A 27,438-nucleotide genomic window follows, 5' to 3' on the forward strand; every position below is an offset into this window, starting at 1 on the left:
CCGATGAGGTCTTTAAATATTTTGAGAAGGTCTTAAAAAAGTATAGTATAGTCATTCCGTTTCATGTTGACCGAGTTTGGTGGTACTTTAGTTGAGTATTTGTGCACATTTATGTGTGTGCGTGTGTGGTCAAACTGCAAACACAAAACAATTCACAATTATTATCTAGTAATGTTCACATCACCAAATACGTTTCTAAAACATTGTAACATCAGCTTTGTGTACTAAGCATTAAACTTTGTTTAACTAAATGCAACATATTTTACAGGCAATACAAACTGTAAATGTCTAAAACAAAACAAATATATAACATATAGGCGTTTAGGCGCTAATCGCAAATAGCGATCTTCATAGTGATACACAAACCATCACAACACTTAAACAACATAACACTACTCACCACGCTGGGAATATAATGTAAGATAATAGTTTTAGCTTGAATTATTAAATGTTCAAATCTTCATTTGAGATCAACATGGCTTTCTCACTCAGTTCTCTAAGTTCAGTTTGTTTTTCCCTGCACGATCACATCACTTGGGCTCACCGGAACAACGTCCTTAAAGGGGCAGCACCCAACATCAGGGATTACCAGTCCACCCACACACACACACACACACACACACACACACACACACACACACACACACACACACACACACACACACACACACACACACACACACACACACACACACACACACACACACACACACACACACACACACACACACACACACACACACACACAGACAAATCCCTGAAGAGATGGAATGTTTTTTTTTTTTATCCTGTTTCAAAACTAACACAATGCTGCCATCTTGTGTTCATTGAGGGGAGGGCACACACAGGCGCAATACATTATACAAATAAATATTTATAAAATATATATATATATTCATCTGAAAAATAGTATAGTCATTTAAAATTAATCTAAGTTCAATTGCCAAACATACAATCTTAATTTAATTGAAATCAAAATATGATTTTACAAGATATGAGACAATTTCTGTTCCCCTTTTTTGTCCTTATTTAATCCCTCGCCATGGCAACACCGTTTGAGATATCCAAAATCCGTTCGCATTTTAGCATCTTCAGTATCTTTGTTTCATGTTGACCGAGTTTGGTGGATATTGAATAAATCGCCTACGAGGAGAACGTAAAAACTCAGACCCTGAATTACACAAATATTCATCTTCAAACCAAAATATCTGACTACCTGTTGGTCGGAGCTAATGACTGTAAATTCGAAAGTTGTCCGGCTCGAAGAGAACAATATATGTACCGAGTTTGGTGACTGAAGATAAAACTAACCCCCCCACTTTTGTCAAAAGGTGGCGCTAGAGAGCCCCTCATCCCCACCCGTTTCTGAGGCTTTGCCAATGTGTACTGACTGACATCTCTGATGTGTGTGTTGAGTTTCAAGCAGTTTCAAGCAATTTCAAGCATGCTAAGAGCCTCAGAACAACACTGCTACCTTTTAGTGAGGGAAGGGCAGACAGAGAATAAATATTCAGAAGAAATATATTAAATAAAATAAATATATTGATCTGAAAAATAGTATGATTATTTTAAAGCTATTTGGTTACATTTTAATAAAACATTGTTTTAGTATGTTTTTAAACACACACACATACACGTTGTAATACCAGTGTAATACCCATGTCATTATACAAATTTGTGTCCTCATAAATCACAAACAAGAGAGAGAGAGAGAGAGAGAGAGAGAGAAACAAGTTTTTTTTTTATCCTGCTTCAAAACTAATACAATGCTGCCATCTTGTGTTCATTGAGGGGAGAGCAGCAGACACAGAGAATTTCTGTTCCCCTTTTTTGTCCTTATTTAATCCCTTGCCATGGAAACACCGTTTGAGATATCCAATATCCGTTCACATTTTAGCATCTTCAGTATCTTTGTTTCATGTTGACCGAGTTTGGTGGAGATTGAATAAAACGCCTACGAGGAGAACGTAAAAACTCAGACCCCGATTTAACCAAAAATTTACCTTCAAACCAAAATATCTGACTTCCTGTTGGTCGGAGCTAATGACTGTAAATTAGAAAGTTGTCCGGCTCGATGAGGTCAATATATATACTGAGTTTGGTGATTGTAGATGAAACGAAGCCCTTCACTTTTGTCAAAAGGTGGCGCTAGAGAGCCCCTCATCCCCACCCGTTTCTGAGGCTTTGCCCATGTGTACTGACTAACATCTCTGATGTGTGTGTTGAGTTTCAAGCAGTTTCAAGCAATTTCAAGCATGCTAAGAGCCTCAGAACAGCCAAAAGATTATTAAACTTTGACACGTTGCCATGGCAACAGTATTTGAAATTTCAGGAATCCATTTCATACGTCTCTATCTGTCATGTTTTCACATTATACTGATGAAGTTTGAAATAAATCTGGTGAAAATAAGATGGTGATTCAAAGCATTTTTGAAAGTGACACACTTCCTGCTGCCAGTTGGTGGCGCTATAACTTTGACTCACAAAAGTCATATCCATGTGATCGGCTTCTTATAACAAACACACAGCTGAAGTTTCATCCAAACCAGTCAATGTTTGCACAAGTTATAACACACTTCCTGTTTCCCTTTTCTCGCCATAAATTCGTTGCATCGCCACGGCCAGACTTTTCGAGATATCAAAAATCCGCTCGCAATTTAGCATCCTGAATATGTTCACGTAATGCTGACCGAGTTTGGCAATGATCGAAACAATGGCCTCGGAGGAGTATATTAAATTCCAGAGCATGCGTTTTCCGAACAACCCATAATAGCTCACTTCCTGTTGGGCTGACACATAACTATGAGCACGAAAGTTGTTTGGCCCGATGAGATCTAAATGTGTACCAAGTTTCATACATGTACGTGCAAGTGTGTTTGATATATGGACCAAGTTTTCAGACCCCACTTTAGGGGGCGCTGTCGAGCCCCCCTGCCACGCCCGGGTACCAGCTTCAGCCCGGCTCTGATGGCCGCGCATTCCGACGCCTGTGCGAAGTTTCAAGAGTTTTCGAGCATGTTAAGGGCCCCAAAAGTACCCGAGAAGTCGAAAAAAAAAAAAAAAAAAAAAAAAAAAAAAAAAAAAAAGAATAATCTGAGGAAGAACAATAGGGCTCTGCGCCCTTTCAGGGCTTGGGCCCTAAATAATCTGAGGAAGAACAATAGGGCTCTGCGCCCTTTCAGGGCTTGGGCCCTAATTAAAGCTGCGAGCAGCGATGACGGGCCCAAGCCGGTGGCACCGCCACGCCGGTGGCATCAGCTTAACTGTGCACGGCAGGCAATATGCATTTAAACAGGATAATTTTTTTAAATCGCTCGAATATGCCACATTTACCGCAGCAGCTGGTGCCACTATCACCACAAGCCACACCCATGATGTAATTTAAATGTAGATGATTTTTAATGTCATGGGATGAAATAGATCTCTTTCAAATATGTGAAAAGTTATCTTTTCCTGCTCAAAATGTTATAAGTCCAGTAGGCCAGTATTTAATTCAAGGTATTTGTATAGTTCTTTTTTTACTTATTCACAAGTGATAGTTATTTGTGATAGTCTATGATATGAAAGGGGTAAATTATCATCATCAAGAGAGAAAGGCACACACACAAACTCACAGGGTGAGAGAGAGACCCCACACACACACACCCAGGGTGAGCCTGAGAGTGAGGGGGGAGGGGAAGGACTGAGAGAGAGGCAATCTGCACATTGAACAAGATTCACAAGATTTTAACAACAAAAAGAAATCAAATCTAAATGGTGGGAGAAAGTTTTTTTTTACTTCAATCTCTGAAAACATTATTTTGAATATATTTGAAATCACAGATGTTGGGTGATGAGAATTGTAACTCAAATATAATTTACAAAAACTAGTCCTGTCTGAATAGTGATATGTCAGTGAGATCAGCTCGGGCGCGCGCACCGTCTATGGGTGATGTCACGTATTTTGCGAAATGCGCAGTTAGGTGATGTGTTGCTCTCCACACGTTGCGAAACAGACTCCGAAATGGGGAAATGTAAATTTGCGGACTCCTGGTTGGAGAAGGATGAGTTTAAACAATGGCTGCAGGGTTTTTCTATGGTTTTTCCTGCATAGCGGCCGCATCCGTCAAATTTCGTGCCACCTCCGTCTGTCGACAAAACTCAAGACAGGCAGTCACTTGCTCAGATTAGGCATGTCATGGTAATTAAATAATCATCAGAAATATATATTGTCACATGATCTTTCAGCAATCATTATTAGTATTTTATGATTTGCTAGTACAAAGTCATCTAAAGCCATTCCATAGCTGAATGTCTTTCCTCCGCTGTAGCTGTCCATCATTCTCCGTTCAGCATTCAAACTGCGCGTCGTGTTTGGTTACAGTCAGTCAGCTGTTCGGTAAAGCTCACTCCAAGATGATATATTCCCGTTATAATACTTGATATGCAGATAAAATAATTTATCTTCCTGGAGTTTATCTAGCGGTTTCTGAACGATGTTGTGCTCCCTACCCGGGTGACAACACAAGGCATCACACGCACAATAACCGGAATTTAAAACTGTGAAGAAACCGACCGATATACATAGTAGACTAGGATTTGTGCGCTCAACGCTCATCGTCTCTTTATGCCGTGAACTTTTTAATGTGCACTCGCGGTGCACTGCGCCCTCTGACTCCATGTTGCTTTAAGCGCATCATTCTGCACCCGGGATGCGCATAAGCACATTGTGCCGCGCTTTCATATATTTTCATAGTTTTGTGCACTTAAAGATGATTAAAAAAAATCTTGTTCTCACGTATCTATCATATATTTGTTGCCCCTTTACAGAGCTGCACATTACGTTTACAATAAACTATAAATCTTGAAATGTTATATTATTTGTGTAGGCCCATATAATTATTTACATTCATATATAAATTAAATATAAATTGTTTTTTTTATAAATGTATTTAATAAGAACACAAAGTAATTTGTACCTTTTCATTAACATTTTTAGATTTTATAAAATTAGTCCAGAGATGTTTTTTCAAGAATTACTTTTTGTAATTGCAAATTTTTTTAACTATCCACTCACCTAATTTAATATATATTTTTGTTATAGCTTATGATTATATATTTTTATTTTATTGCTCAACAGTAGTTCTCATCGCCGATGAGGTCTTTAAATATTTTGAGAAGGTCTTAAAAAAGTCTTAAAAAGGTATTAAAATTTACTTCAGGATTCCTGCATATACCCTGCATATGCATCATACGTGATCTTGGCAAACACAGCACATGACATTTTTATTTAAAATTAGAAAGTTTTAAATTAGTTAAATTAGATTAGTTAAATTAGAAAGTTGTCCGGCTCGAAGAGAACAATATATGCACGGGGACACATGAAATGTCTACAAATGTATGTCCTCAGAAATCACAGAAGCACACACACACACACACACACACACACACACACACACACACACACACACACACACACACACACACACACACACACACACACACACACACACACACACACACACACACACACAGAGAGAGAGAGAGAGAGAAACAAGGTTTTTTTTATCCTGCTTCAAAACTAAGACAATGCTGCCATCGTGTGTTCATTGAGGGAAGGGCAGCACACATTCCCCTTTTTTGTCCTTATTTAATCCCTCGGCATGGCAACACCGTTTGAGATATCCAAAATCTGTTTGCATTTTAGCATCTTCCGTATCTTTTTTTCATGTTGACCCAGTTTGGTGGAGATTGAATAAATCGCCTACGAGGAGAACGTAAAAACTCAGAGCCTGAATTATACCAATATTCACGTTCAAACCAAAATATCTGACTTCCTGTTGGTCGGAGCTAATGACTGTAAATTAGAAAGTTGTCCGGCTCGATGAGAACAATATATGTACCGAGTTTGGTGACTGAAGATAAAACTAACCCCCCCACTTTTGTCAAAAGGTGGCGCTAGAGAGCCCCTCATCCCCGCCCGTTTCTGAGGCTTTGTCCATGTGTACTGACTGACATCTCTGATGTGTGTGTTGAGTTTCAAGCAGTTTCAAGCAATTTCAAGCATGCTAAGAGCCTCAGAACAGCCAAAAGATTATTAAACTTTGACACGTTGCCATGGCAACAGTATTTGAAATTTCAGGAATCCATTTCATACGTCTCTCTCTGTCATGTTTTCACATTATACTGATGAAGTTTGAAATAAATCGGGTCAAAATAAGATGGTGATTCAAAGCATTTTTGAAAGTGACACACTTCCTGCTGCCAGTTGGTGGCGCTATAACTTTGACTCACAAAAGTCATATCCATGTGATCGGCTTCTTACAACAAACACACAGCTGAAGTTTCATCCAAATCAGTCAATGTTTGCACAAGTTATAACACACTTCCTGTTTCCCTTTTCTCGCCATAAATTCGTTGCTTCGCCACGGCCAAACCATTTGAGATATCAAAAATCCGCTCGCAATTTAGCATCCTGGATATGTTCTCTTCATGCTGACCGAGTTTGGCAATGATCGAAACAATGGCCTCGGAGGAGTATATTAAATTCCAGAGCATGCGTTTTCCGAACAACCCATAATAGCTCACTTCCTGTAGGGCTGACGCATAACTTAGAGCACGAAAGTTGTTCGGCCTGATGAGGTCTATATGTGTACCGAGTTTCATACATGTACGTGCAAGTGTGTTTGCTATATGGACCAAGTTTTCAGACCCCACTTTAGGGGGCGCTGTCGAGCCCCCCTGCCACGCCCGGGTACCAGCTTCAGCCCGGCTCTGATGGCCGCGCATTCCGACGCCCGTGCGAAGTTTCAAGAGTTTTCGAGCATGTTAAGTGCCCCAAAAGTACCCGAGAAGTCGAAAAAAAAAAAAAAAAAAAAAAAAAAAAAGAATAATCTGAGGAAGAACAATAGGGCTCTGCGCCCTTTGGGCTTGGGCCCTAAAAAAAAAAAAACAAAGAATAATCTGAGGAAGAACAATAGGGCTCTGCGCCCTTTCAGGGCTTGGGCCCTAATTAAAGCTGCGAGCAGCGATGACGGGCCCAAGCCGGTGGCACCGCCACGCCGGTTGCATCAGCTTAACTGTGCACGGCAGGCAATAGGCATTTAAAATGGGAAAACATAAAAGGACTATGTCAAAGTCATCTGAATTCACCACATTAACTGCAGCTGTTGGTGCTGCTATGACCACAAACCACAACAGCCACATCTATGAGATCAATTAAATTTATATGAATTTCATGTCAGATTATGTCAAAGGTCAAATTGGAATGAGTTCAGAATACCATTCGAATGCTGATGTTGTTTTATTCTAACACTTCTCTTCATGTGTTTTTGAGCTACCTTAGCTACCGTTTGTGCACCAATCTTATGCACCATAAAACATGCTTTCATTTCAATATGGGTGGTCCAATACATTTTTTTAAATAAAAAATGTATAAATGGAGCCAAATCACAGAAACTGCAAAGATGATTTTAATATCAGTGTCAGGTAAGAGTAAGATGCGTGTCTACATTTTATGGAAGTTTATTATAAATAGCCACTTTTATAAAATCATGTGAAGTTTATGTTTTAATACATTTATATTATATCAGTAAATAATTAATTTAAAGACATGTGCATCATACGTGATCTTGGCAAACACATCACATGACGTTTTAATTTCAAGTGATAGTTATTTGTGATAGCCTATATGAAAGGGTTAAATTATGATCATCAAGCGAGAAAGTCACACACACACACACACACACACACACACACACACACACACACACACACACACACACACACACACACACACACACACACACACACACACACACACACACACACACACACACACACACACACACACACACAATGATAGAGTGAGAGTGAGGGGGAGGGGAAGGACTGAGAGAAAGACACACACACAAACTCACAGGGTGAGAGAGAGAGACCCCCCCCCCACACACACACACACACACAGATAGAGAGGGGGAAGGGGAAAGACAGGCAGATGGCATTCCATAGACTTAATGGTTTGTATACTGTACAAACTGTACATTCTATCCCCCTACACTACCACTAAGCCTACATATCGCACACACACACACACACACACACACACACACACACACACACACACACACACACACACACACACACACACACACACACACACACACACACTACCCCTAAACCTACCATCACAGAAAACATTCTGCATTTTTACATTTTTATAAAAAAATTGTTTAGTATGCTGTTAAAGCTATTTTGATTTACGGGGACACATGAAATGTCTCCATAAACCATGATTATGTTGTAATAAACACCCCTCCAACACACCCATTTCTGAGGCTTTGCCCATTTCCACTGACTGACATCTCTGATGTGTGTGTTGAGTTTCAAGCAATTTCAAGCATGCTAAGAGGAATTATACAAATATTCACGTTCAAACCAAAATATCTGACTTCCTGTTGGTCAGAGCTAATGACTGTAAAGTAGAAAGTATTTAAAATATCAGGAATCCCTTCGTATGTCTATATCTGCCATGTTTTGTCATTATACTGATGAAGTTTGAAGTAAATCGGGGGAAAACAAGACAGTGATTTAACATTTTTGAAAGTTACACACTTCCTGCTGCCAGTTGGTGGCCACACACACACACACACACACACACACACACACACACACACACACACACACACACACACACACACACACACACACACACACACACACAGTGAGAAAGTGAGAGTGAGGGGGGGGGGGAGGCAGAGGACATTGCATAGACTTAATGGTTTTTATACTGTACAAACTGTACATGCTATCCCCCTACACTACACTAAATATACATGATAATGACATGACGGAATATACACAGTTAAGAACTGTATAACTATACTTATAAGTTACATTTGTATAATGTAACCGTAAACCAGAGCTTATTGTACCATATATAGGCGCTAAATGCAGCTGCATTAAAAGGAGCGGAGCTGCCGCTGCTAACAAGCGGTGTCCGGTTACAAAAGTGTGTGCCCAGGTTTAGCTCTATATAACAAGTGTTTATATGCCGATCAGACATGATACATTTTTCCATCAACATACATTACAAGCAAATATTTTCTATAAACGAATAAACATTGTTAATAACTGAATGATTATTCAAATAGGTGAGCATTACGCTATTGTATGTTGACACAAAAATACTTCTGAGGTGACATCAACTGAATTACGCGATGACACACTCTGAAACACATCCACAATGACAATAACTATTATTACTTACGGAGTTACTAACGCACAGAAATACCACACAAGGAAAAACAGACTTTTGAGGAATAAACAAGCCAGGAAAACTCCGTATAACTCTGTTACTGGACGCTGCTGAGATGAAAACTCTCTGCGCATGCACCAGACAAGTCTGAACAAGTTGACGCGCACAGTGTTAAAACCGGTTAAAACGCGAAAGGCGAAGCTTGAATTTACGGGTATGTCCCTCTTTGGCTAATGTACTTTCGAGATGGAGGGGCAACATGGCGACCATTGTTAGATCCCATTACCTTATGTATTTTCAATGGCATATTATAAACTTACGAGAATACTTTATTACTTGAAAGAAGTAAATATACATTAATGAGCACATATATTTTTGAAAGAACTAAGTGTTTTTAGTTAAGAATAGACAAAAAAAGTTACACAGTGTAGCTTTAAAAAAATCTTTACATAAACCCAAAATAATAAATGTTATATTTACCCATGGCCTTCCCTGTTATACAGAAATGTAATAGTTATCAAACCTTCCTTAACTGCATAAATAATAAATGAAATATAGATGAATCATCATTAAAGCTACAATTTTCTCTGTTCCCGTTGTTCTTTGATGAACATTAATGACAGGCATCATCAGTGCTCCTGTCACTTTAAGAACAACCGCGGATCTCACGCGCGGTCCCGCGCATCTCATTTCCTCACAACTCTTTAAAGTTCATTTAAGACGTTATTTAACTAATTTAAGACTCTAATATGAGAATACTCAAAATCCTCTGTGTTATTGTTTGTTCAAGAGCAAAAGAGAACTCGATGTGAGCAGGAAACTGACGCGAGTCTATCTATGCGTCGAGTGTGTGTGTGTGTGTGTGTGTGTGTGTGTGTGTGTGTGTCAGTGTCCCTTGATTAGCTGACATGAGACGCATCCACACAGATAGGACACTGACACACACACACACACACGTTTGTTTTTGTGAAATGTGAGGACATTCCATAGGCGTAATGGTTTTTATACCGTACAAACCGTATTTTCTATCCCCTTACACTGCCCCTGCCCCTAAACCTAACCCTCACAGGAGACTGTGCAGTTCACTTTTTGTGAAAAAAAACTTGTTCTGTGTGATTTATAAGCATTTTGAAAAGTGAGGACATGGGTAATGTCCTCATATTTCACCCTCTTTTTGTAATACCTATGTCATACCCATGTCATTATACACATTTGTGTCCTGATATTTCACAAAAACATGCCCACACACACACACACACACACACACACACACACACACACACACACACACACACACACACACACACACACACACACACACACACACACACACACACACACACACACAGCATACCGCAGCATAGCCATACAGTTTAAGTTCACCCACACTTTATATTAATAAAAAGGTTTACAGTGCAAATACTGTTGTTGCATATACTGTGCATAAAATTTGAAAACATTTGCAAAAAACACCACTGTATCATTAATTTTTTTTTTTAAACCTTTAAGTAACCATTTTTTAAACATCTATAAACATTACATTTACATAGATAGACGGACCAGATATTCCTAACACTTTGGGAATACTTAAGGGTTACTAGTTGTTTTGTAAACTGTCTATAAACATTATCTGGATGGTTATTGTAAAGTTGCAACCGATGACTATAATACCTTGTTAAATAGTTTAATAAACAGTACCAGTAAAACGTGGGCAGTACCAGTAAAACATGTAAACAGTACCAGTCAAACATGTGGGTTGTCCTGATACTGTACTTCAAAATGTAATAGTGTAAAAATTGCCACAGAATAAAGTAATTGTTCAAGATCTATTGGTAACTCATAAAAATAATGTCATATTTGCATAAACTGTCACTACCGTATATATCCCGACACTAGCACATTAAGATAAGCTATGAAAAAAAAGAATGTTCCTCTGCCTCTTTCTGGTTAAATAATGTTTATAATAATTGTTAATATAGCATGCTATATTAACTATTCCAGGTTATTTATGCATAGCATAAATAATAGTTAGTATAGCATGCTATGCCACTTTCATCAAAACCTATTACAAAGCTATAGCAATCTCATGTCATTCCGTCTGTTCGAAAAAAAAGTTGCACTAACTGTTCGTTACAAGCAGCATTTGCCGTCAGGCAGGTAACGATAGCTAACATAAACATATTTTTGCTAGCCTACCTGCTGCAAACTTACACTTTTTTTGTACAAGACAAGTAGAGCTATTTTATCCAGTGTAATTTATCACATACCACTATCTTGTTTTTTCTTATCCTCCTCTTCCTTTCTCTTTTTTCTTTTCTGGCTTCCTGAAGCATAAAATTCCGCTTCAAATCCGAAGATTTTGTATTTTGCCGACAGCAGAGATCGCGTGGTTGGCTGGCTGCTGTCAGCGACTACTGAGAGGGGCCCCTTAAGGGGGATCCCGATAACAGTGTCATTGCACTTTACTGCATTGACTATCAATGGGGCGCTCACACAGTTTGTCGTTTCATTTTATTCTTAACCTGTCGCTGTCTTGGGGCCCCAGGCCAGCTCGAGGCCCCAAGCAATTGCTTGGTTTGCCTGCCTTGTCGCGACGGGCCTGCACACACACACACACACACACACACACACACACACACACACACACACACACACACACACACACACACACACACACACACACACACACAGACAGGACACTGACACACACACACACACACACACACACACACACACACACACAGGACATTGGCATACAGCGTGTTCTCTTGTGTCTTGTCGCGCTTGGAAGCATTTACATGAATAGGAGCGTGATCATGTAACGCTAAGCAAAAATGGATATAAAAACGGACGCTGCGTTATTTGCGTTAAATATTTTTAATGCGTTAAGCTTCCGTTTCACGTTGACCGAGTTTGGTGGAGATTGAATAAATCGCCTACGAGGAGAACGTAAAAACTCAGACCCTGAATTATACAAAAAAAGACACTTATAAACAGACACTTGTAGAAAATAATGTGAATTTTTTTTTTTTATAAATTTGAACTATGTCAGTAAATAATGAATTTAAAGACAAATGTGTCAAAAGTGATCTTTGCAAACACAGCACATGACCTTCTGTAAAGCACATGTATAGAAAACACACTCACACTCCTCTGTTTTAAAAAAAGAGTTCTGTCTGAATGAGTACATGAAATCACGGCTGTCAGGTGAAAAGAATTGTAACTCAAATGTCATTTAGAAAATTAGTCCTGTATGAGTAGTGATATAGTGTCATAGTTCATGTCCACATTAACCACTACGTTGTAATACCAGTGTAATACCCATGTCTTCATACACATTTGTGTCCTCATGAATCACATTAACAAGCACACTTACAGAGAAAAGGAGTTTCAAAAATAATACAACACTGCCACCTTTTGGTGATAGAGGGGAGGGCACACAAACAGCCAAAAACATTATTAAACTTTGACATGTTGCCATGGCAACATTTTTTGAAATATTAGGAATCCATTCATATGTCTCTATCTGTCATGTTTTCACATTATACTGATGAAGTTTGAAGTCAATCTGGTGAAAATAAGATGGTGATTCAAAGCATTTTTGAAAGTGACACACTTCCTGCTGCCAGTTGGTGGCGCTATAACTTTGACTCACAAAAGTCATATCCATGTGATCGGCCTCTTACAACGAACACACAGCTGAAGTTTCATCCAAATCAGTCAATGTTTGCACAAGTTATTACACACTTCCTGTTTACCTTTTCTCGCCATAAATTCGTTGCTTCGCCACGGCCAAACTGTTTAAGATATCAAAAATCCGTTCGCAATTTAGCATCCTCTGTGTCTTGACTTCATGCTGACCGAGTTTGGCACTGATTGAAACAATGGCCTCGGAGGAGTATATTAAATTCCAGAGCATGTGTTTTCAGAACAACCCATATTAGCTCACTTCCTGTTGGGCTGACACGTAACTTAGAGCACGAAAGTTGTTTGGCCCGATGAGGTCTATATGTGTACCGAGTTTCATACATGTACGTGCAAGTGTGTTTGATATATAGACCAAGTTTTCAGACACCACTTTAGGGGGCGCTGTCGAGCCCCCCTGCCACGCCCGGGTACCAGCTTCAGCCCGGCTCTGATGGCCGCGCATTCCGATGTGTGTGCAAAGTTTCAAGAGTTTTTGAGCATGGTAAGGGCCCCAAAAGTGCCCGAGAATTCGATAAAATAATAATAATAATAATAATTAAAGCTGCGAGCAGCGATGACGGGCTCAAGCCGGTGGCACCGCCACGCCGGTGGCATCAGCTTAACTGTGCATGGCAGGCAATATGCATTTAAACAGGAGAATATTTTAAAAATCACTCGAATATGCCACATTTACTGCAGCAGCTGGTGCAATTATGACCATAAGCCACACCCATGATGTAATTTAAATATAGATGAATTGTAATGTCATAGGATCACATATAGGACCACATCTATGAGATCAATTACATTTAAATTAATTTGATATAAAATAAATTTGATTTGCCATCAGTAATGTGTGGCACTGCACCTATAACATGGTTTTATAATATTTATATATGCATATATGTGTTTATAGAATTTGCAATATACACTAAATACGATTTATTCTACTAGAATGTCCACCCTGTTAGGTTTATAGATCTAACAGGGCGGAATCAACAGGGTGGAAAATTTTAAGATAAGTTAGCCGTAGCTCTTTCACTTAAACTTAGCTCTATCAGACCATTCTTTCCTCTGAAGTGAAAACTTTACGGCCTCCTCCAGTGGCTTGAGCTTTCTCATTTCAGCCATTATCTGATGTGTCTGCTGAAATAGAGAAAAACACCAATAATTATGAGCATTGCATTTAATTTGACATTCTTCAGCAAGATTGTTTTCATAATAAAAATTAATACTTACAGTTCTATTGGTACAGAGTATATTTTATTACATTCAGGAGGAATAAAAGCATATCTTGATCGCTTTGTTTCTTAATAATAATATAATAATAATAATAATAACTTTAAACCAAGCTAACGTTAAACTGCAGTAATATTTAACAGTAGCATGTCAGGATACTGTATCCCCTTCACAGACTGTAGTCATGACAATGCATTGTTACGATGGCTAGACTGATTTATGTGCTCAAAATAAGTAATTTACAATTATATTGGAATCTAAAACAAATTAAATCTTAAAAGCATCTCTGATTCTCTCCTGACAGTCTGGGATCAGAATGACTATGCTAGCGCCGTTAGCATCAGGCGCTAGCTGCTTTCTGACTGCAAAACGAGCAGAAAAGAGCTTATAAAACACGCACAAACAAGCCAAACTTAGCCACAAGCGATTAAACTGCAGATTAACTTACCTTTCTTTTAATAGTTGCTGCAAACAGGTCCAAATCACAGATGTTTTCTCAGGTGCTGTTTCTATCCTGAATAAACGCACTTGTACACAGTGGTCTGACAAAATCTGACATTACGATAAACGGGAGCGAATATTCATGAGGGGCGCAGTACCACACACACACACACACACACACACACACACACACACACACACACACACACGTTCACATTTTAGCATCTTCCGTATCTTTGTTTCATGTTGACCGAGTTTGGTGGAGATTGAATAAATCGCCTACGAGGAGAACGTAAAAACTCAGACCCTGAATTACACAAAAATTCACCTTCGAACCAAAATATCTGACTTCCTGTTGGTCGGAGCTAATGACTGTAAATTAGAAAGTTGTCCGGCTCGAAGAGAACAATATATGTATGGGGACACATGAAATGTCTACAAATGTATGTCCTCAGAAACACACACACACACACACACACACACACACACACACACACACACACACACACACACACACACACACACACACACACACACACACACACACACACACAGAGAGAGAGAGAGAGAGAGAGAGATAGACAGAGAGAGAGAGAGAGAGAGAGAGAGAGAGAGAGAGAGAGAGAGAGAGAGAGAGAGAGAGAGAAACAAGGTTTTTTTATCCTGCTTCAAAACTAACACAATGCTGCCATCTTGTGTTCATTGAGGGAAGGGCAGCACACACATGCAGGCACATTAGACTATTCAAATAAATATTTATAAAAAATATATATATTCTTCTGAAAAATATTATAGTAATTTTAAAATAATCTAAATTCAATTACCAAACATACAATCTTAATTTAATTGAAATCAAAATATGATTTTACAAGATATTAGACAATTTCTGTTCCCCTTTTTTGTCCTTATTTAATCCCTCGCCATGGCAACACCGTTTGAGATATCCAATATTCGTTCGCATTTTAGCATCTTCCGTATCTTTGTTTCATGTTGACCGAGTTTGGTGGAGATTGAATAAATCGCCTACGAGGAGAACGTAAAAACTCAGACCCCGATTTAACCAAAAAGTCACCTTCAAACCAAAATATCTGACTTCCTGTTGGTCGGAGCTAATGACTGTAAATTAGAAAGTTGTCCGGCTCGATGAGGTCAATATATATACTGAGTTTGGTGATTGTAGATGAAACGAAGCCCTTCACTTTTGTCAAAAGGTGGCGCTAGAGAGCCCCTCATCCCCGCCCGTTTCTGAGGCTTTGCCCATGTGTACTGACTGACATCTCTGATGTGTGTGTTGAGTTTCAAGCAGTTTCAAGCAATTTCAAGCATGCTAAGAGCCTCAAAACAGCCAAAAGATTATTAAACTTTGACACGTTGCCATGGCAACAGTATTTGAAATTTTAGGAATCCATTTCATACGTCTCTATCTGTCATGTTTTCACATTATACTGATGAAGTTTGAAGTAAATCAGGTGAAAATAAGATGGTGATTCAAAGCATTTTTGAAAGTGACACACTTCCTGCTGCCAGTTGGTGGCGCTATAACTTTGACTCACAAAAGTCATATCCATGTGATCGGCCTCTTACAACGAACACACAGCTGAAGTTTCATCCAAATCAGTCAATATTTGCACAAGTTAAAACACACTTCCTGTTTCCCTTTTCTCGCTATAAATTCGTTGCTTCGCCACAGCCAAACCGTTTGACATATAAAAAATCTGCTCGCAATTTAGCATCCTGGATATGTTCACTTCATGCTGACCGAGTTTGGCAATGATCGAAACAATGGCCTCGGAGGAGTATATTAAATTCCAGAGCATGGGTTTTCCGAACAACCCATAATAGCTCACTTCCTGTTGGGCTGACGCATAACTATGAGCACGAAAGTTGTTCGGCCCGATAAGGTCTATATGTGTACCGAGTTTCATACATGTACGTGCAAGTGTGTTTGATACATGGACCAAGTTTCTAAACGCGTTCTAGGGGGCGCTGTCGAGTCCCCCTGCCACGCCCAGGTACCAGCTTCAGCCCGGCTCTGATGGCCGCGCATTCCGACGTGTGTGCAAAGTTTCAAGAGTTTTCGAGCATGTTAAGTGCCCCAAAAGTACCCGAGAAGTCGAAAAAAAAAAGAAAAAAAAAAAAAAGAAAAAGAAAAAGAATAATCTGAGGAAGAACAATAGGGCTCTGCGCCCTTTCAGGCTTGAGCCCTAATTAAAGCTGCGAGCAGCGATGACGGGCCCAAGCCGGTGGCACCGCCACCCCGGTGGCATCAGTTTAACTGTGCACGGCAGGCAATAGGCATTTAAAATTGGAAAACATAAAAGGACTATGTCAAAGTCATCTGAATTCACCACATTAACTGCAGCTGTTGGTGCTGCTATGACCACAAACCACAACAGCCACATCTATGAGATCAATTAAATTTATATGAATTTCATGTCAGATTATGTCAAAGGTCAAATTGGAATGAGTTCAGAATACCATTCGAATGCTGATGTTGTTTTATTCTAACACTTCTCTTCATGTGTTTTTGAGCTACCTTAGCTACCGTTTGTGCACCAATCTTATGACCATAAAACATGCTTTCATTTCAATATGGGTGGTCCAATAAATTTTTTTTAATAAAAAATGTATAAATGGAGCCAAATCACAGAAACTGCAAAGATGATTTTAATATCAGTGTCAGGTAAGAGTAAGATGCGTGTCTACATTTATTGGAAGTTTATTATAAATAGCCACTTTTATAAAATCATGTGAAATTTATGTTTTAATACATTTATATTATATCAGTAAATAATTAATTTAAAGATATGTGCATGATACGTGATCTTGGCAAACACATCACATGACGTTTTTATTTCAAGTGATAGTTATTTGTGATAGCCTATATGAAAGGGTTAAATTATGATCATCAAGAGAGAAAGTCACACACACACACACACACACACACACACACACACACACACACACACACGTTTGTTTTTGTGAAATGTGAGGACATTCCATAGGCGTAATGGTTTTTATACCGTACAAACCGTATTTTCTATCCCCTTACACTGCCCCTAAACCTACCCATCACACACACACACACACACACACACACACACACACACACACACACACACACACACACACACACACACACACACACACACACACACACACACACACACACACACACACACACACACACACACACACACACACACACACACACACACTGCCCCTGTCCCTAAACCTAACCCTCACAGGAGACTGTGCAGTTCACTTTCTGTGAAAAAAAACCTTGTTCTGTATGATTTATAAGCATTTTGAAAAGTGAGGACATGGGGAACGTCCTCATATTTCACCCTCTTTTTGTAATACCTATGTCATTATACACATTTGTGTCCTGATATTTCACAAAAACATGCCCACACACACACACACACACAATGATAGAGTGAGAGTGAGGGGGAGGGGAAGGACTGAGAGAAAGGCACACACACAAACTCACAGGGTGAGAGAGAGACCCCCCCCCCCCCCCACACACACACACACACACACAGAGATAGAGAGGGGGAAGGGGAAAGACAGGCAGATGGCATTCCATAGACTTAATGGTTTGTATACTGTACAAACTGTACATTTTATCCCCCTACACTACCCCTAAGCCTACATATCGCACACACACACACACACACACACACACACACACACACACACACACACACACACACACACACACACACACACACACACACACACACACACACACAAACACACACACACACACACACACACACACACACACACACACACTACCCCTAAACCTACCATCACAGAAAACATTCTGCATTTTTACATTTTTATTAAAAAATTGTTTAGTATGCTGTTAAAGCTATTTTGATTTACGGGGACACATGAAATGTCTTCATAAACCATGATTATGTTGTAATAAACACCCCTCCAACACACCCATTTCTGAGGCTTTGCCCATTTCCACTGACGGACATCTCTGATGTGTGTGTTGAGTTTCAAGTAATTTCAAGCATTCTAAGAGGAATTATACATATATTCACGTTCAAACAAAAATATCTGACTTCCTGTTGGTCAGAGCTAATGACTGTAAAGTAGAAAGTATTTAAAATATCAGGAATCCATTCGTATGTCTATATCTGCCATGTTTTGTCATTATACTGATGAAGTTTGAAGTAAATCGGGGGAAAACATGACAGTGATTTAACATTTTTGAAAGTTACACACTTCCTGCTGCCAGTTGGTGGCCACACACACACACACACACACACACACACACACACACACACACACACACACACACACACACACACACACACACACACATACACGTCTATATTACCAACAGGGGACCATCACTCCACACTGACCAAGAGGGGACCTGTGTTTCTAGTCATTTTGAAGAAACAAAACTTAGATACAAAATTTTGTTTTAAGGTCTTTTTTCATAATATAACTTCAAATAAGCATTTATTTTTTTATTTTTAAACATGCCAAGAGGGGACCTGACCGATGTCTACCTATCCAACAGGGGACCTCCATAGCCTGCAATGGAGCTGTGTGTGTGAAAGGGAAGAGAGCTGGCAGTCAAGTCTGTCTTCATTATTTAATATATATATATATAATTATATAATGTTCACACAGGCATCAGGGAACACAATGAGCACACAACGGAGAAAAAGCCATGTTGTGGACATTACAGAAAAGAATTTAAGAAATAAAAAAATTCTTAAAATTAAGAATTATCTTTAAGAAATTCATTCTCTGTTGTGTCTTCATACTTACAGTATATGATCCGTCCACATCTCTCATTTAAGCTTATTTTCAAGAACACCAACACTGTAAAAAAAAATCAGGTCTCCAATTGAAAATTTTCTAGTGACCGATCACATCTAAATTTTTTAGTTGGCCAAATTGAATTTCTTGAATTTTAATTGAATTAAAGTGCATCAATTTACAGAAAATTTTCAATTGGAGACCCACATTTTTTTTACAGTAAAGGTATTTCAATGTGTGATTTATTTTTGAATAAAACATAGTTTCTGCTCTCTAAAATCCCAAATAATGTCCTTTGTTTTTGAGATTTTTAGAGTGAGATTTGATTTCTTGCACCAATAAAAAATATATATATATAGGACTGGACAAGCAGAAATTGTTCTTTAAGGTAATAATCACAGGTCATCACTTTATATAGTAAATAATGATTATGTTAAACACAATGACTCGGTCCCCTGTTAGATAGTAAATCACGACACCAGTGTGTTTAATTTTTCATTTCTTGCCATAAACACACTGTAGATATTTAGAGTTTTTATAGCAATAACTGAGTTTTAAGAGTTAAATCAAGCAGAAATATTTCTCTAATGTATTAATTGCAGATCATCTTTGAATAATGATTATGTTAAACACAATGACTCGGTCCCCTGTTAGATAGTAAATCACGACACCAGTGTGTTTAATTTGTCATTTCTTGCCATCATAAACACACTGTGGAGATTTAGAGTTTTTATAGCAATAACTGAGTTTTAAGAGTTAAATCAAGCAGAAATATTTCTATAATGTATAAATTGCAGATCATCTTTGAATAATGATTATGTTAAACACAATGACTCGGTCCCCTGTTAGATAGTAAATCACGACACCAGTGTGTTTGCGTTGTCATTTCTTCATCTCAAACACACTGTAGAGATTTAGAGTTTTTATAGCAATAACTGAGTTTTAAGAGTTAAATCAAGCAGAAATATTTCTCTAATGTATAAATTGCAGATCCTCTTTGAATAATGATTATGTTAAACACAATGACTCGGTCCCCTGTGAGATAGTAAATCACGACACCAGTGTGTTTGCGTTGTCATTTCTTCATCTCAAACACACTGTAGAGATTTAGAGTTTTTATAGCAATAACTGAGTTTTAAGAGTTAAATCAAGCAGAAATATTTCTCTAATGTATAAATTGCAGATCCTCTTTGAATAATGATTATGTTAAACACAATGACTCGGTCCCCTGTTAGATAGTAAATCACGACACCAGTGTGTTTGCGTTGTCATTTCTTGCCATAAACACACTGTAGAGATTTAGAGTTTTTATAGCAATAACTGAGTTTTAAGAGTTAAATCAAGCAGAAATAGTTCTCTAATGTATAAATTTCAGATCCTCTTTGAATAATGATTATGTTAAACACAATGACTCGGTCCCCTGTGAGATAGTAAATCACGACACCAGTGTGTTTGCGTTGTCATTTCTTGCCATAAACACACTGTAGAGATTTAGAGTTTTTATAGCAATAACTGAGTTTTAAGAGTTAAATCAAGCAGAAATATTTCTATAATGTATTAATTGCAGATCCTCTTTGAATAATGATTATGTTAAACACAATGACTCGGTCCCCTGTTAGATAGTAAATCACGACACCAGTGTGTTTGCGTTGTCATTTCTTGCCATAAACACACTGTGGAGATTTAGAGTTTTTATAGCAATAACTGAGTTTTAAGAGTTAAATCAAGCAGAAATAGTTCTCTAATGTATAAATTTCAGATCCTCTTTGAATAATGATTATGTTAAACACAATGACTCGGTCCCCTGTGAGATAGTAAATCACGACACCAGTGTGTTTGCGTTGTCATTTCTTGCCATAAACACACTGTGGAGATTTAGAGTTTTTATAGCAATAACTGAGTTTTAAGAGTTAAATCAAGCAGAAATATTTCTATAATGTATTAATTGCAGATCCTCTTTGAATAATGATTATGTTAAACACAATGACTCGGTCCCCTGTTAGATAGTAAATCACGACACCAGTGTGTTTAATTTGTCATTTCTTCATCTCAAACACACTGTGGAGATTTAGAGTTTTTATAGCAATAACTGAGTTTTAAGAGTTAAATCAAGCAGAAATATTTCTCTAATGTATTAATTGCAGATCATCTTTGAATAATGATTATGTTAAACACAATGACTCTGTCCCCTGTTAGATAGTAAATCACGACACCAGTGTGTTTGCTTTGTCATTTCTTGCCATCATAAACACACTGTGGAGATTTAGAGTTTTTATAGCAATAACTGAGTTTTAAGAGTTAAATCAAGCAGAAATATTTCTCTAATGTATTAATTGCAGATCCTCTTTGAATAATGATTATGTTAAACACAATGACTCGGTCCACTGTTAGATAGTAAATCACGACACCAGTGTGTTTGCGTTGTCATTTCTTCATCTCAAACACACTGTAGAGATTTAGAGTTTTTATAGCAATAACTGAGTTTTAAGAGTTAAATCAAGCAGAAATATTTCTCTAATGTATTAATTGCAGATCCTCTTTGAATAATGATTATGTTAAACACAATGACTCGGTCCCCTGTTAGATAGTAAATCACGACACCAGTGTGTTTAATTTGTCATTTCTTGCCATCATAAACACACTGTAGAGATTTAGAGTTTTTATAGCAATAACTGAGTTTTAAGGGTTAAATCAAGCAGAAATATTTCTCTAATGTATTAATTGCAGATCATCTTTGAATAATGATTATGTTAAACACAATGACTCGGTCCCCTGTTAGATAGTAAATCACGACACCAGTGTGTTTAATTTGTCATTTCTTCATCTCAAACACACTGTAGATATTCACTGTATATATTGAGATAACTCAATTTTATGGTGACTTGCATTAAAATGTTTATCCGTCTCAATTAAATTATGTGAACTGAATGACTTTTAACATTGACACTTTAGTTATTTAACCAACTGATGATTTTCAAGTCAGCAATCAACACACAACTGAGTTTTGACCTCCAAAATCTTATTATAGTGTATTTTTATGGTAAGTATTGGTGTTTTATGTTTTAAATCAAGCAGAAATCACTCTTTAAGGAAACAATTGCAGGTCACACTTTATACAGTGAACATGATTTCCTTAAATTGACTTAAGTCCCCTGTTGGATGGTAAAACACGACACCTGTTTGATTGCTTTGCCATTTCTTGCCATCACAAACACACTGTAGAGATTTTGAAGGTCAGAACTAAATTTTTTGGTGACTTGCATGAAAATCTTCATCCGTCTCAATTAAATTATGTGAACGGAATGTCTTTTAACATTGACACTTTAGTCGAAGATTTTCAACTCAACAATCAACACACAACTGAGTTTTGACCTCCAAAATCATTATACAGTGTATATTAAATTTAAATAAAAAATATAAAATTTATTTACAAAACAGTTTGACTCAAGTTTGACTCTCTACTGCTTATTCATTATTGTTTATGTTACATGGTCCATGTTTACATTACAGTATAAAATTGTTCCTAAGTTTTCCCCTTTTATATAGATGGTAATGACTAAATATCCTCGCACACCGAAATTTTCACACGTTAAAAAAAAGATCAAGCACGTTTACACACAGCCTCTGAAACTTTCCTTCCTTCATCATAAAAAAAAATCTGATCAGGTTCAGTTTTCTGCATTTTTCGCATCCATAGCAAGCATTTAAAGAGGGGTTTCAAATTTCTGTGTTATTCATTTTTGTGTTAAAATTTTGAACATAAGTTGAACAGTTTAAAAAAGAAAGTGTGAACCTTCAAATTAGCCATTATAGTTCATAAAGTTTTGCTGGCGTTTGTATCTAATTGAGAAAAGAATGAATGTAAATTGAAAGATGTCGTCATTGAACGCATTTTGTGCCAAAGCAAATAAATGATCCACAGTTTAGCCACATAGGCTGATGTGATCCCTGAGTGAAGAGTTTTGAAAAAGTGATGAGTATTCAGAAATGTGTCCTAGCAGATGTTTAAAAAACCCTGTAATATCACTATTAGTAAGGGATCACTGTATAATTTCAGTCTTTAAATGTGAGATATTTAAAGTGAACCTAAAGTATACTTGCAATAGTGTGATTTTAGCACAATTAAATATACTTAATGGATGTTTCGCAAAAGCGTTGTTTAGTGATATTGCGTCCTTGTATTTCTGCTGTACGTCATCAGCAACTGTCTAAGTTCAATTACAATACTCAAGAACACATGTACAGAGGATGCACAAAAGTACCCGGATGTTATAAGATATATGAGTATAAATAACTCCATACAGATCTATTGTTTTACAAAAATAATCTATTGTTTACAAAAGGAGAAATCGTGTGTACTTTAATGAAAACTTGGACCATGTGACATAAACTGAAGTTAACAGCAAAAAAATATACTATAATGCTGACTGTTGTTAGTGTTTTTTGTTGTATGAGTTAAAAGTGTATATGTTGGGTGAATCCTCATTGTGTTCTGGAAGAATGAGTTGATTTAAGACATCAATGAAGTGTTTTGGTAGTTTTAGCACATTTTGAACGTGAAATTAACTGCTTTGCTTTGAAAGGTGTCCTAGCGATTGTAGCTGAGAGATAGACGTCAAACAGACTCAAACAAAGACCCAGAATTCTGTGGTGTTACAGCACTGTGGCTGCTGTAAATGGCTGCTGTACGGTTTCTTTATGAAATAACAGGCACAATGGCAAAGATATTTCTGCAAAAACTCCAAAGTAATGTTCGGTTGCAGTGAGAAAGTCACAAGAGACAACTAAAAAAACTCATGCGTGTATTTAGCCTAGTGTAGATCTGTTTGCTTACACATCCCCCAAACTCCATTTACATATGAATACAGGAAAGGCCAAAGCCATTGTCTCACAGGTGAGGAAGAGGCCTAACAGAGCTGTTACACCCATGTCACAGAAACAAACTTCTCAAACAAACTAGAGAAAACGCTGGGATTTACCTGGGAAAATTAAATCAATGTACACTTTTTCCAATCCCTACGACACATTTTTCAATACTTGGGTCACTTTTTTAAAACTCTTCACACACTTTTTCACACAAATTCACACAACTGAATTTCAGCTTGGCACAGCAGTTATTTTAGTGTTCAAAATGCACTAAAACTACCAAAAAGGACCCAACAAACACACTTTTTAAATCATAAAACACAGACCTAAAACACATGATCATTACACAATGTTTTCTTCTGTAAAATTTTCTTTTCAAAAAAAGACTTACACTATAATTCACTGCAGTTTATGTCACATGGTCTAGTACAGTATAACATTATTCCTAAATTTTTCCCTTTTGAATGGATGGCAATGCAATTTAAAAACTAACACCAGCTAAAGCAGGAATTATACTGAAATATAAAATCTTAAAATCCAAAGGGACCCACTTTATATTAGGTGGCCTTAACTACTATGTACTAACATTTTAATTATCCATTTGATACAATGCACTTATTGTGTACATACATGTCTTTACATTGTACTTACATTTTTAAATATACCTGCATGTAATTACATCTGTAATTAATTTATGTAGTTACATTTGTAATTACACTGTTGACACTTCCCTTACATCTAACCCTACCTTTAAACTTACCAATACAACCACACCTGACCCTACCCGTATCCCACCTCAATATCAGCAAAAGTGTTTTGCAATACAATATGAACACAATAAGTACATTGTACCTATTTAAGTACATAGTAGTTAAGGCCCCCTAATATAAAGTGGGGCCATCTAAAGTCATAATTTATCATTGATTTCGCATAAAATACATTCAATGGCGACATCTTTCGATTTATAAGAATTATTTTCTTACTTCAACACAAACACCACCAAAACATTATGAACTGTATAGGCCAATTTGAAAAAATTTTGATTCTCTTTTCAAAACTCCCTAACTTATGTTCAAAACTTAACTAAAATTAATTAAAAAAAACAAAACAATTTGCTACATTTAGGCAGTATTACCATATTGAAATATTGGGTGATTCTTTTGAATCCTCCGAATCCTTTTTGGTAGTTTTAGTGCATTTTGAACACTAAAATAACTGCTGTGCCAAGCTGAAATTCAGTTGTGTGAATTTGTGTGAAAAAGTGTGAGAAGAGTTTTAAAAAAGTGACCCAAGTATTGAAAAATGTGTCGTAGGGATTGGAAAAAGTGTACATTGATTTAATTTTCCCAGGTAAATCCCAGCGTTTTCTCTAGTTTGGATGAGAAGTTTGTGTCTGTGACATGGGTGTAACAGCTCTGTTAGGCCTGTTCCTCACCTGTGAGACAATGGCTTTGGCCTTTCCTGTATTCATATGTAAATGGAGTTTGGGGGATGTGTAAGCAAACAGATCTACACTAGGCTAAATACACGCATGAGTTTTTTTAGTTGTCTCTTGTGACTTTCTCACTGCAACCGAACATTACTTTGGAGTTTTTGCAGAAATATCTTTGCCATTGTGCCTGTTATTTCATAAAGAAACCGTACAGCAGCCATTTACAGCAGCCACAGTGCTGTAACACCACAGAATTCTGGGTCTTTGTTTGAGTCTGTTTGACGTCTATCTCTCAGCTACAATCGCTAGGACACCTTTCAAAGCAAAGCAGTTAATTTCACGTTCAAAATGTGCTAAAACTACCAAAACACTTCATTGATGTCTTAAATCAACTCATTCTTCCAGAACACAATGAGGATTCACCCAACATATACACTTTTAACTCATACAACAAAAAACACTAACAACAGTCAGCATTATAGTATATTTTTTTGCTGTTAACTTCAGTTTATGTCACATGGTCCAAGTTTTCATTAAAGTACACACGTTTTCTCCTTTTGTAAACAATAGATTATTTTTGTAAAACAATAGATCTGTATGGAGTTATTTATACTCATATATCTTATAACATCCGGGTACTTTTGTGCATCCTCTGTACATGTGTTCTTGAGTATTGTAATTGAACTTAGACAGTTGCTGATGACGTACAGCAGAAACACAAGGACGCAATATCACTAAACAACGCTTTTGCGAAACATCCATTAAGTATATTTAATTGTGCTAAAATCACACTATTGCAAGTATACTTTAGGTTCACTTTAAATATCTCACATTTAAAGACTGATATTATACAGTGATCCCTTACTAATAGTGATATTACAGGGTTTTTTAAACATCTGCTAGGACACATTTCTGAATACTCATCACTTTTTCAAAACTCTTCACTCAGAGATCACATCAGCCTATGTGGCTAAACTGTGGATCATTTATTTGCTTTGGCACAAAATGCGTTCAATGACGACATCTTTCAATTTACATTCATTCTTTTCTCAATTAGATACAAACGCCAGCAAAACTTTATGAACTATAATGGCTAATTTGAAGGTTCACACTTTCTTTTTTAAACTGTTCAACTTATGTTCAAAATTTTAACACAAAAATGAATAACACAGAAATTTGAAACCCCTCTTTAAATGCTTGCTATGGATGCGAAAAATGCAGAAAACTGAACCTGATCAGATTTTTTTTTATGATGAAGGAAGAAAAGTTTCAGAGGCTGTGTGTAAACGTGCTTGATCTTTTTTTTAACGTGTGAAAATTTCGGTGTGCGAGGATATTTAGTCATTACCATCTATATAAAAGGGGAAAACTTAGGAACAATTTTATACTGTAATGTAAACATGGACCATGTAACATAAACAATAATGAATAAGCAGTAGAGAGTCAAACTTGAGTCAAACTGTTTTGTAAATAAATTTTATATTTTTTATTTAAATTTAATATACACTGTATAATGATTTTGGAGGTCAAAACTCAGTTGTGTGTTGATTGTTGAGTTGAAAATCTTCGACTAAAGTGTCAATGTTAAAAGACATTCCGTTCACATAATTTAATTGAGACGGATGAAGATTTTCATGCAAGTCACCAAAAAATTTAGTTCTGACCTTCAAAATCTCTACAGTGTGTTTGTGATGGCAAGAAATGGCAAAGCAATCAAACAGGTGTCGTGTTTTACCATCCAACAGGG

General features: G+C 37.3%; 1 protein-coding gene across 4 annotated transcripts in view; it reads left to right on the forward strand.

Moving 5' to 3' along the window:
• plxdc1 (plexin domain containing 1) overlaps positions 1–27,438 on the forward strand; it is a 582,117-nt gene that overhangs the window by 244,841 nt on the left and 309,838 nt on the right. The gene's annotated exons all lie outside the window — the stretch shown is intronic.

The sequence above is a fragment of the Gobio gobio genome (genome assembly GCF_949357685.1).
Source record: "Gobio gobio genome assembly, chromosome: 20".
NCBI lineage: Eukaryota > Metazoa > Chordata > Actinopteri > Cypriniformes > Gobionidae > Gobio > Gobio gobio.